Below are 10,818 nucleotides of genomic sequence, written 5' to 3'. Positions count from 1 at the left end.
ACGGTTCCATTTGAAACCTCTTGAGCTATGCCGCCATAGTCCACATTGCTCTCAGCAATATTAATCTTCCATGCCTTGAATAAAATAGTTCATGAAGCTCCCACTTACACCATCCAATAGCTTTCTTAATCCAAAGTCCCTAAGTCTTCAATGTTCCTTCAAAAACCAGTGCCATCATGCCTGTCACAGCAATACCCCATTGCTATTACCAAATTTTGTCTTAGTTTTATACTGTTGTGAAAAAAACACCATAACAAAAACATCTTACAGAAGGCTTTAAATTTGGATCTCATGGTTCCAGGGGTTAGAGCCCATGACAATTATGTAGGGAGCATGGCTGCAGGCAGGTAGGCATGTTGCTAGAACATAACTCAGAGAACACGTCTGATCCACAAGCACAAGGCAGACAGAGAGCTAACTAAAATGGCATAGACTTTTCAAACCTAAAACCCATCCCCAATGACACACATCCTCTAACAAGACCATATCTCCTAATCCTTTCCAAAAGGTTCTGTTAACTGGGCCATTTTAATTGGAAATCACAATAGTTGCCTCAATTGTGTCATATAGGTTTTGATATTTGTATTTTCATTTTTATTCAACTCTTGGAATTTAAAAAAGTTTCTTCTGGATTTCTTCAGTGAACCATTTGCAATTCAATACTGTGTTGTTCAATCTCCATTAGTTTGTGCACATTATGTACAATTTATTGCAGTTGATATCCATTGAATATAGGCTATTTCAATTTTCCTATATTTTAGGAGACTTGCTTTGTTTCCTAGTATGGGATCAATTTTGGAAAAAGTTCAATGGGCTGCTGAGAAGCATGGCTACTGAATTTATAATATATTTATCAATCTCTCTTCTTATTCCAAGTGCCCCCATGTCTCCCACACTCACTCTCAGATTATTGACTTCTTTAATTCTTGTTGTCACATCCCTGTGTGTGTGTGTGTGTGTGTGAGAGAGAGAGAGAGAGAGAGAGAGAGAGAGAGAGAGAGAGAGAGAGAGAGAGAGAGAGAGAGATGCTGAGTTGATTTAGTGTTGCTCAAATTTTTGTGTTTAGGGATGACCGCTTGGGATTGGATAGTTTATCAGGGGTCTATCCCCAAGGAACACTTCCTCCCTCTTTTAGCAGCAGTTAATTGAATGTCCAAGCTATTCACTGTGGGTGGGACCTTCCACCATCTGTGTTGTCTTGTTACCTGATGTCACTGCTTAGTTCTTATTTAGGTGACAATATTGTTCTATACTCATGGGTGCAGCTTCATGTCAAATATAGAAGATGGCATCTCACAGCAAGCATATTGGCCCTATGGCTCTTAACAATGGTTCTGTGTTGTGGAATATTGTTACTGTACACTGTGAAGTAGTGTCAACGGATTGGATTAATAAAAAGCTAAACATCCAATGGCTAAGCAGGATTTTGTGACAGAGAGAAATCTGGGAAGAAGAAGGTAGAGTTACCAGCTGGACAGAGAGAGAACAGAGAGGAAGGAAAAGAGGTAAAAGCCATGATTCATGTAGCAATATGTAGATAAATAAAAAAGGGTTAATTTAAGTTATAAGAGCTAGTTAGAAACAAGCCTAAGCTATCAGCTGAGCTTTCATAATTAATAAGAAGTCTTTGTGTTGTTTATTTGGGAGTTGGCTGGCAGGAAAAAGAAAGACTAGCAACATATAGTGCCCAATGTCCAGGCACATGTTTTCACATAAGACCTGAGAAAGCTCTAAATAAAAAGATTCCAAACACGAAAACAGAGCCAAACCTGGCTTCCTAGTCTCTCATGCAGGCCACAGTACAGAGATGTGTCTCCCAACCTCAGTCTGCAGGCTTGAGAAGCCAGCATGCCATGAACTAAGCTGTGTGTAGTAGTTTAAAATTTTGTTCATGAAGACAGAAAAGGTTACAAATATGCAGTAAAGCAGGTTCAGGTGGGAAAAAACTCTAAACAGGTTAAAATGTGTTTAAAAATGTGTGTAGGCTTAAGTAAAAAAAAAGAATATAGAAAGCCATAAAAATAAATAAATTGTTGAAACATAATAAGGTATTTAAAGAAAGAGTAAATTAATAAAGAAAGAATAAACCACATAGAGATGGAAAGTATTCAGGGAGTCTGGATCCTGTATGTTATGTCTTTAAATTTTTTAATAACTGATGGACAAACAATAGCTGTTGAGAGACATTGGATCATGGGATTGCTAAATTAAACCAACCTATATATTTTAAAAATGTCCTAACTTTAAAATTGGGGAAGAGGTTATGCTTTTCTTTCCACAGAAAATGTAAGGCTGTGTGTAACGATAGTCTGTACCCCATCCACCCAAACCCTGCCAACACGTGGGTGCCCATATAAACACAGTCTTATATTAGTTACAATGCTTCTGGACAACTGACTAGGATTTCTTATATGCTAGCTCAGTCTTAATTATCATAAATCTGTATATTTTATAAGACTTATCTTATCTAGGACACCTTCTGCTGGCGTCCTCTTCCTGGGATCACATGGCAGCTCCATAGAGAAGAGAGCAGGAGGAAGAGGAAGAGCAAGCAGATGATTTCCATCTTGTCCCTGCTTGTATTGTAAGTCTGCCTGCTATGCCATTTCCTGCCCAGATCTTTATACCACTTCTTTACTACATTTCCCAGACTCCTCCTCGATTCCTAGCCCCACCTATCTTGCTCTCCTATTGGCCAACAGTGCTTTATTCAATAACCAATAAAATAAACATACATGGAAGGACATTCCCCATCAGTTGTGGATTCATTCAAGGTTAAAGAGGATCAGGTTTTATTGGAGGACTCCCTGAAAATCCTGGCTACAGACATAAAGAAATAAACCTAAAAAAACCTACAAGACAGGTGATCTATATTTTACCTACTCAAACATAAAACAAAAATTTATCTTAGGTTGACTTGTGTACAATGCAGAGCCTGTACTTGTATTAATGCAGATATGTATGTTACCTTTGAAAGTTTCTGTGTTTTCAGATCAAGGAGACCAGACCAATGAAAAATGGTGGTCCAGTTGATCCAGCCTCTCAGAGTACCTCTGTTGCAGTGTTCTCAGTTTTGCATCCAGACCACTTCAAGGCTGCTGGCTGAGTTGATCCATCCTCACAGACTATTCTAGCTAGGACTTGACCATCATCCTATTTTTTGCAGCACCCCCCCCCAAAGATTCCGGCATCCTCAGACAACAGGAAGCAGTCCAGAGAACACAAGAGATGGGGTGGATGGGTTTTGGTCATTCAGTGAGTTATGGATATTTGTCATCATTTAGGGGAGTTGGTTACAAATTGTTATTGGTCATTGTCAGAGAGAAAGCTAAACAAAGATTAGTTTCAAGGATGCTCTTTCTGAAGAGAAAAAGGGGGGATATAGTATAAAAATTATGATATACAAAAGTGGATTGTTGAATCTACTTTTGAAAACCACTAGTCTCAAATAATTTACATTGGTATGGATTTTTGTATATTGATACAAATATAAAGTTATTTTTGTTAGAACATACTGTATATACATTACTACTCTTATTCAAGGTATTGTACCTATGTAGCTCACTTAACAATGTAATGTAAATTTTGGTCCTTTAAAGTCATTATTATGAACTACTTAGGATAATAAAGAAATACAGATTAGTAGTTAGCCACCAATAATAATCAAATTTGTAGTCATGTTAGGTAACTTTTCAAGGTCAAACAGATATATTTTAGACAGATATATGATATTCAAACAGTTCAAAGACTTACAGAATATAACATTTAAAATGTTTTGTTAGCATAGAGCTTTACATGACAATGAGACATCTCTACTCTTGGCAGCAACAGTTTAATTCAAACTTCATATGGAGTTTGCTTTATATGTGGCAAAACCAGCCATTGGACAAGAAATTGCTCTTGTCTTGACTGCTGACAGTATGCTGTACTCACTGGACAAGCAGGACACAAAGAAAAAAAAGGTGTTGAACTTTGCCAAGATGAGGTTGTACAATCCTTCAAAACTCCTGCTTCATAGAAAAGTCTGCCACACATTCTGCAGGACACCAGGAACTTTGTCAAAACAAGGTGGAACAGCCATTCAAAATTCCTGCTTCATAAAAAGTCTGTCAGCTATTCTAGGCCTGTATGCCAAAGATGGATGCCTCTATGTTGCAGACGAACCTTGGGTGACTGTTTAGACATCCAGATGTCTGTCATTTTTGTAGGTTTGGAAATGGCTTGTACTGCATTTCCTGTTTACTAAGGTAATATTATATCCCTCTGGGGCCTTTAATGGAGTTGATCACTAGGTAGTTATAGTTGCAGTTTTCCTTAGTTATGCTAGAAGGTAAATTAGGTAAAGAGCTTTGGATTCATCAAGATAGAACAAATAGTGGAGTATTTTCCCCAAATATGCCAAATACAAATGAATTAGACATTGTAAATGTAAATCTTACCTGATAATTGTTCTGATTGTATATAGTTTTAGTATGTTAATTGTTAAAACCTTTTCTTTTTATTTAGATAAAAAGGGGGAAATGTTTTGGAATAATCCTTTGTACACTGTTAAGAAGTGTCACTCATTTTATTTTAATAAAAAGCTAAATGGCCAATACCTAGGCAGGAATTACAGGGCAGAGAGAACACTAGGAAGAAGGTAGAGTTGACAACTGGATGGAGAGAGAACAGACATGCAGGAAAAGGGATAAAAGTCATGAGTTATGTGACAATATGTAGAAGAATAAAAATGGGTTAGTTTAAGTTATAAGAGCTAACTAGAAACAAGTCTGAGCTATCAGCCAAGCTTTCATAGTTAATTGGAAGTCTATGTGTTGTTTATTTAGGATCTGGCTGTCAGGACAGAGAAAGAATAGCCACAGTTCTCTTCTGTGTTGTTCCCTGAGCCTTAGGCATAGTGTTTGCCTTGCAGATACATCAGTTAGTGTTAACCACACTGTGGTCAGCTGTTCTGTGCATTTTGACCAGCTGTGCATTTTTGTAATGGTTTCCATTTGTTGCAAAAGGAAGCTCCTTTAAGGAAAGGTGAAAGCTACATTTATCTGTGAGTATAATGGTAAGTATTAAGAATGTTGTTAGAAATTATACTGTTTTAGGAAAGTGGCAGTAGTAGGTTTCCTGTAGGGTCCATGTCCTCACTAATTAATTATCAGCAGTTGTCTAGGTTTACAGAACAGGCATGGATTACAACCTATTGAGTAGGCCTTAAGTCCAATTGGACAATTGTTGGTTATCCCCAAAACATAAGTGCCACTACAATGAGAATGTCATTTATGTGATTCCTTGGCTTTACAGATGGGCAGTTGACTGCCTTTGGTAGCTTGCATAGCCCCTGTGAGTACTATGAGAATTAGTCATTAGGTAGGAAACTTCCATATCAGTTTCAGCTCAATTTCTGTGATTTCTTCAGCAATAAGATCTTATCTTCACGTTCTAGGAGGAAAATCAGGACAACAGTATTAGCCTATATTGTTTTGGAAATCCCTTGGACTCTCCCCAACAACTATGTGAAGAAAGGCTTCCTATGCCTGGCACTGGAGGTTTTGTTAAATAGTATATGGCTCTTTGGGAAAGCTTTAGCACTCCAAATGCTGTAAATTCATTAAATGCACTTATAATATATTCACATATTTATTCATTTATTTTTTTTTTACTGATTCTGTGTGGATTTAAGTTTATGCATCCCAATTCCATTCATTTTCCATTCCCCTCATATCTGCCCTCTGCCAGTGCAACCTCCACCCCACAAATAAAATTTAAAAGAAAAGCTAAAAACCAAAAAACTAACTAACATACAAAGAAAGAAAAAGAAAGAATGATCTCAGCCTGGAAATTGTAGTGTGACATAGTGTTTGTTGCAATGAGACACTGGTGTGGATCAAGGCCCCTGGCTTCTGCTATACCCTCAATATTCGGCCTCCACTGAGACTCCTCGTTCACATCCTGTTGTTGCCCTGTGTCATGGAGATCCTGCAGCTTTGGATCAGCAGGTCTGGCCCCTTCACTTGCTCCAGCCATTCACAGATTAGGCGGATGCTGGGGTGGGCCAAATCATAGCCCTTTTTCTGGGCCTAGGTTGTTTCTTGATTTTAGCCATTTTGGTTGAAATCTTAAAGTAGTTTGATTTTAATTTCTCTAATGGCTAAGGATTTTAAATACATTTAAAGATACTTCTTGCCCATTTTTATTTCTATTTAGTTCTCTTTTTAATACTCTGGGATATTAGTCCTCATTCTATCACTTCTCTTCCTGTAGAGAACCCTGACTAATATACTCATAAAACTAAAAGGCTTATTACAGCAAAGTAAATAGTCGAGGATAGAAGTCCAGAGAGTGGAAGAGAATCTTTTCCAGCTGTACATCTGATAGAGGACTAATATTTAAAATATTTTTAAAAGAACCATATAGGAATAAACATGGGCAAGAAATAGCTTTAAAGGTGTTCAATATCCTTAGCCATCAGAGACAAGAAAATCAAAACTACTTTGAGATTTCAGTTTACCTCAAATTGTTGTTTGTTTTTGTTTTTGAGACTGGGTCTTTCTATGTAGTCCTGGCCTGTGACCAGACTGGCCTCAAACTCAAAAATCTGCCTCCAGAGTGCTATGATTAAAGGCTTGTACCACCATTGCCAGCTAGTTTACTGTGTGTGTGTGTGTGTGTGTGTTGTGTGTTATCTCATGGCTTACAGGCTGTGGTCCTGCTAGCTAGTCCAACAATGGCTATATACCAAAAGAAGCCCCAAGAATCCAGTAGTTGTTCTGTCTGCAAGGCTTACCTGGTCTTCAGTATAGTCCAGAATCCTGATGACATAGGCTTAATGCCAGTGAAGGAATGGGCTCGCTGGCAAGAGTGAGAGCAAGGAGACCAAAAGAAAGCAAGCAGAATGTGTGGCCCATACTGAAGGTGGATCTTCCTACCTCAATGATCTAGACTGGAAGCGGGTCTTCTCACTTAAAATAATTTTTCTGTGTGCGAAATTTTTTATTTGAATTAGAAACAAGATTGTTTTACATGTCAATCCCAGTTCCCACTTCCTCCCCCCCCCCCAACTAACATCCTACCTATCAATACCCTTTCTGCTCCCCAGGGAGGATGAGGCCTTCCAAGGGGTCATCAGAGTCTGCTGTATCCTTTGGGATAGGGCTGAGGCCCACCCCTGTGTGCTTGGCTCAGGGAGTATCTCTCTATATGGGATGGGCTCCCAAAATCCACACCTGTACTAGGGATAAGTACTGATCTACTACAGGAGGCCTCATAGATTTCCAAGTTCTCCTCACTGACACACATGTTCCTGGGGTCTGGAACATGCTGGTTTCCCAGCTATCTCTCTGGGGACCAAGAGCTCCTGTTTTTCAGGTCTGATGTTTCTGTGGGTTTCCCCAACCTGGTGTGGACCCCTTTTCTCATCACTCATCCTACTCTGCAACCAGATTCCAGTTCAGTTCAGTGATTAGTTGTGGATGTCTGCTTCTACTTACACCAGCTGCTGGATGAAGGGTACAGGATGGCATTTAAGTCAGTCATCAATCTCATTATCAGGGGAGGGCATTTAAGGTAGCCTCTCATCTGTTGCTTAGATTGTTAGTTGTCATCTTTAGAGCTCTCCAGACATTTCCCTACTGCCTGATTTCTATTTGAAACTAAAATGTCTCTGTCTATTATGGTATCTCCTTTCTTGTTTTCTTCTATTCTTGCCCCTACTCAACCTTTCTGCTCCCTCATGTCCTCCTCACCCCTCCTCTTATCCCTTTCTCATTCTCCTAACTTTCTCCCCACTCCCCCATGCTCCCAATTTGCTCAGGAGATCTTGTACTTTCCCCTTCTTCAGGGTACCATGTATGTCTCACTTAGGGTCCTCCTTGTTTACTAGTTTCTCTGGCAGTGTGGATTGTAGGCTGGTAATCCTTTACTCTATGTCTAAAATCCACATATAAATGAGTACATATCATGTTTGTCTTTTTGAGATTGAGTTACCTCGCTCAGAATGGTTTCTGATAGTTCTATCCATTTTCCTGCAAATTTCAAGATTCCATTGTTTTTTTCCACTGAGTAATACTTCATTGTGTAAATGTACCACATTTTCTCTATCCATTCTTTGGTGGAGGGGCATCTAGGCTGCTTCCAGTTTCTGACTATTACAGATAGTGCTGCTATGAACATGGTGGAACAGATGTCTTTGTTGTATGAATGTGCTTCTTTTGGGTATATGCCTAAGGGTGGAATTGCTGGATCTTGTGGTAGACTGATTCCCCTTTTCTTGAGGAGTTGCCATACTGATTTCCAAAGTGCCTGTACAAGTTGGCACTCCCACTAGCAGTGGAGAAGTGTTCCCCTTTCTCCACATCCTCTCCAGCATAAACTGTCATTGGTGTTTTTCATTTTAGCCATTATAACAGGAGTAAGATGGTATCTCAGAGTTGTTTTGATTTGCATTTCCCTGATGGCTAAGGATGTTGAACACTTTCTTACGTGTCTTTCAGCCATTTTAGATTCCTCTGCTGAGAATTGTCTATATAGTTCTGTACCCCACTTTTCAATTGCATTGTTTGGTGTTTTGGAGATTAGCTTCTTGAGTTCTATTTATATGTTGGAAATCAACCCTCTGTCAGATGTGGGGTTGGTGAATATCTTTTCCCAGTCTGTGGACTATTCTTTTGTCTTGCTGACTGTGTCTTTGCCTTCAGTTCAGAAGCTTCAGAACAGAAGCTTCTCAGTTACAGGAGGTCCCATTTATCAATTGTTGATCTCAATGTCTGTGCTACTGGTATAATGTTCAGGAAATGGTATTCTGTACCAATTAATTCAAGGGTATTTCCCAATTTATCTTCTAATAGGTTCAGTGTGTCTGGGTTTGTGTTGAGGTCTTTGATCCATTTGGACTTACATTTTGTGCATGGTGATAGTCATGAATCTGTTTGCAGCCTTCTACATGTTTGCATCCAGTTATGCCAGCACCATTTGCTGAAGATGTTTTCTTTATTCCATAGTATAAATTTAGCTTCTTTGTCAAAAATTAGGGGTTTTTAGGTGTGTAGGTTAATATCAGGTTTTCAACTATTTCATTGGTTAACCTATTTTTGTGCCAATACCAAGCTGTTTTCAGGACTATAGCTGTGTAATAAAGCTTAAAGTTAGGCATGGTGATGCCTCCAGAAGTTCCTTTATTGTACGGGGTTGTTTTGGTTATATTAGATCTTTTGTTTTTCCATATAGTTGAGAATTGTTCTTTCAAGGGCTGTGAAGAATTCTGCTTTGATTTTGGTTGGGATTGCATTGAATTTATAGATTGCTTTTTCACTCTGTTGATCCTACCTATCCAAGAACATGGGAGATCCTTCCATTTTCTGGTATAGTCATTAATTTCTTTCTTTAAAGACTCAAAATTCTTATGGTACAAGTCTATCACTTTTTTGGTTAGTGTTACTCCAAGGTACTTTATGTTGTTTGTGGCAATTTGTAAAAGATGATGTTTCTCTGATTTCATTCTCCACAAATGTATCTTCTGTATATAGTATGACTACAGATTTTTTGAGTTAATCTTGTATCCTGCCACTTTGCTGAAGGTGTTTATCAGCTGTAGGAGTTCCTTGGTAGAGTTTTTCAGGTCACTTATGTAGACATGTCATCTGTAAATAGTGACAGTTTGACTTCTTCCTTTCCAATTTGTATCCCCTTGATTTCCTTTTGTTGTCTTATTGCTCTAGCTAGAACTTCAAGGACAATATTGAAGATGTATGGAGAGTAGACAGCCTTGTCTTGTTCCTGATTTTAAAGGAATTGCATTGAGTTTCTCGCCATTTAATTTGATGTTCACGGTGAGCTTGCTTTATATTGCTTTTATTATGCTAAGTTATGGTCCTGTTATCCCTGATCTCTCCAAGAGCTTACTCATGAAGGTGTGTTGGAAATTGTCAAAGGCTTTTTCAGCATCTATTGAGATGATCATATGTTTTTTTTTTCTCAGTCTGTTATATGGTGGATTACATTGATGGATTTTCCTATGTTGAACCATTCTTGTGTCCCTGGGATGAAGTCTACTTGATCATGGTGGATGATTTCTCTGATGTGTTCTTGGATTCAATTTGCCAGTATTTTATTGAGTATTTTTGCATCAATGTTCATGAGGGATATTGGTCTGTAGTTCTCTTTCTTAGTTGTGTCTTTGTGTGGCTTGGGTATCAAGGTTATTGAAGCCTCATAAAAAGAGTTTAGCTATGACCCTTCTGCCTCTATTGTGTGGAATATTAGATGTTCCTTGAATACTTTGAGGATAATTCGTATTAGCTGTTCCTTGAATTTCTGGTAGAATTCTACACTGAAGACATCTGGCCCTGGCTTTTTTTTGGTTGGGAGACTTCTGATGACTGCTTTAATTTCATTAGGGGTTATAGGTTTATTTAAGTTACTTATCTGTTCTTGATTTAATTTTGATAAATTAAATCTGTCCAGAAAATTGTCCATTTCCTTTAGATTTTCCAATTTTGAGTAATACAGGTTTTCGAAGAATGACCTGATTGAGTCTCTGGATTTCCTCTTTGTCTATTGTTATGTCCCCCTTTTCATTCCTGATTTTATTGATTTGCCTGTTCACTCTCTGCTGTTTGGTAAGTTTGGATAAAGGTTTGTCTATTTTGTTGATTTTCTTGAAGAACCAACTCTTCATTATATTGATTCTTTATTGTTCTTCTTGTTTCCACTTTATTGATTTCAAGTCTCAATTTGATTATTTCCTGGTGTCTACTCCTCCGGGGTGTATTGGCTTCTTTGTGTTCAAGAGATTTCAGTTGTGCTGTTAATTCTCTAGTGTGATTATTC

This window comes from Cricetulus griseus, assembly GCF_003668045.3.
Source record: "Cricetulus griseus strain 17A/GY chromosome 1 unlocalized genomic scaffold, alternate assembly CriGri-PICRH-1.0 chr1_1, whole genome shotgun sequence".
NCBI classification, from domain to species: Eukaryota; Metazoa; Chordata; class Mammalia; order Rodentia; family Cricetidae; genus Cricetulus; species Cricetulus griseus.
The sequence above is the reverse complement of the archived record's forward strand: the minus strand, read 5'-3'. Positions refer to the sequence as shown.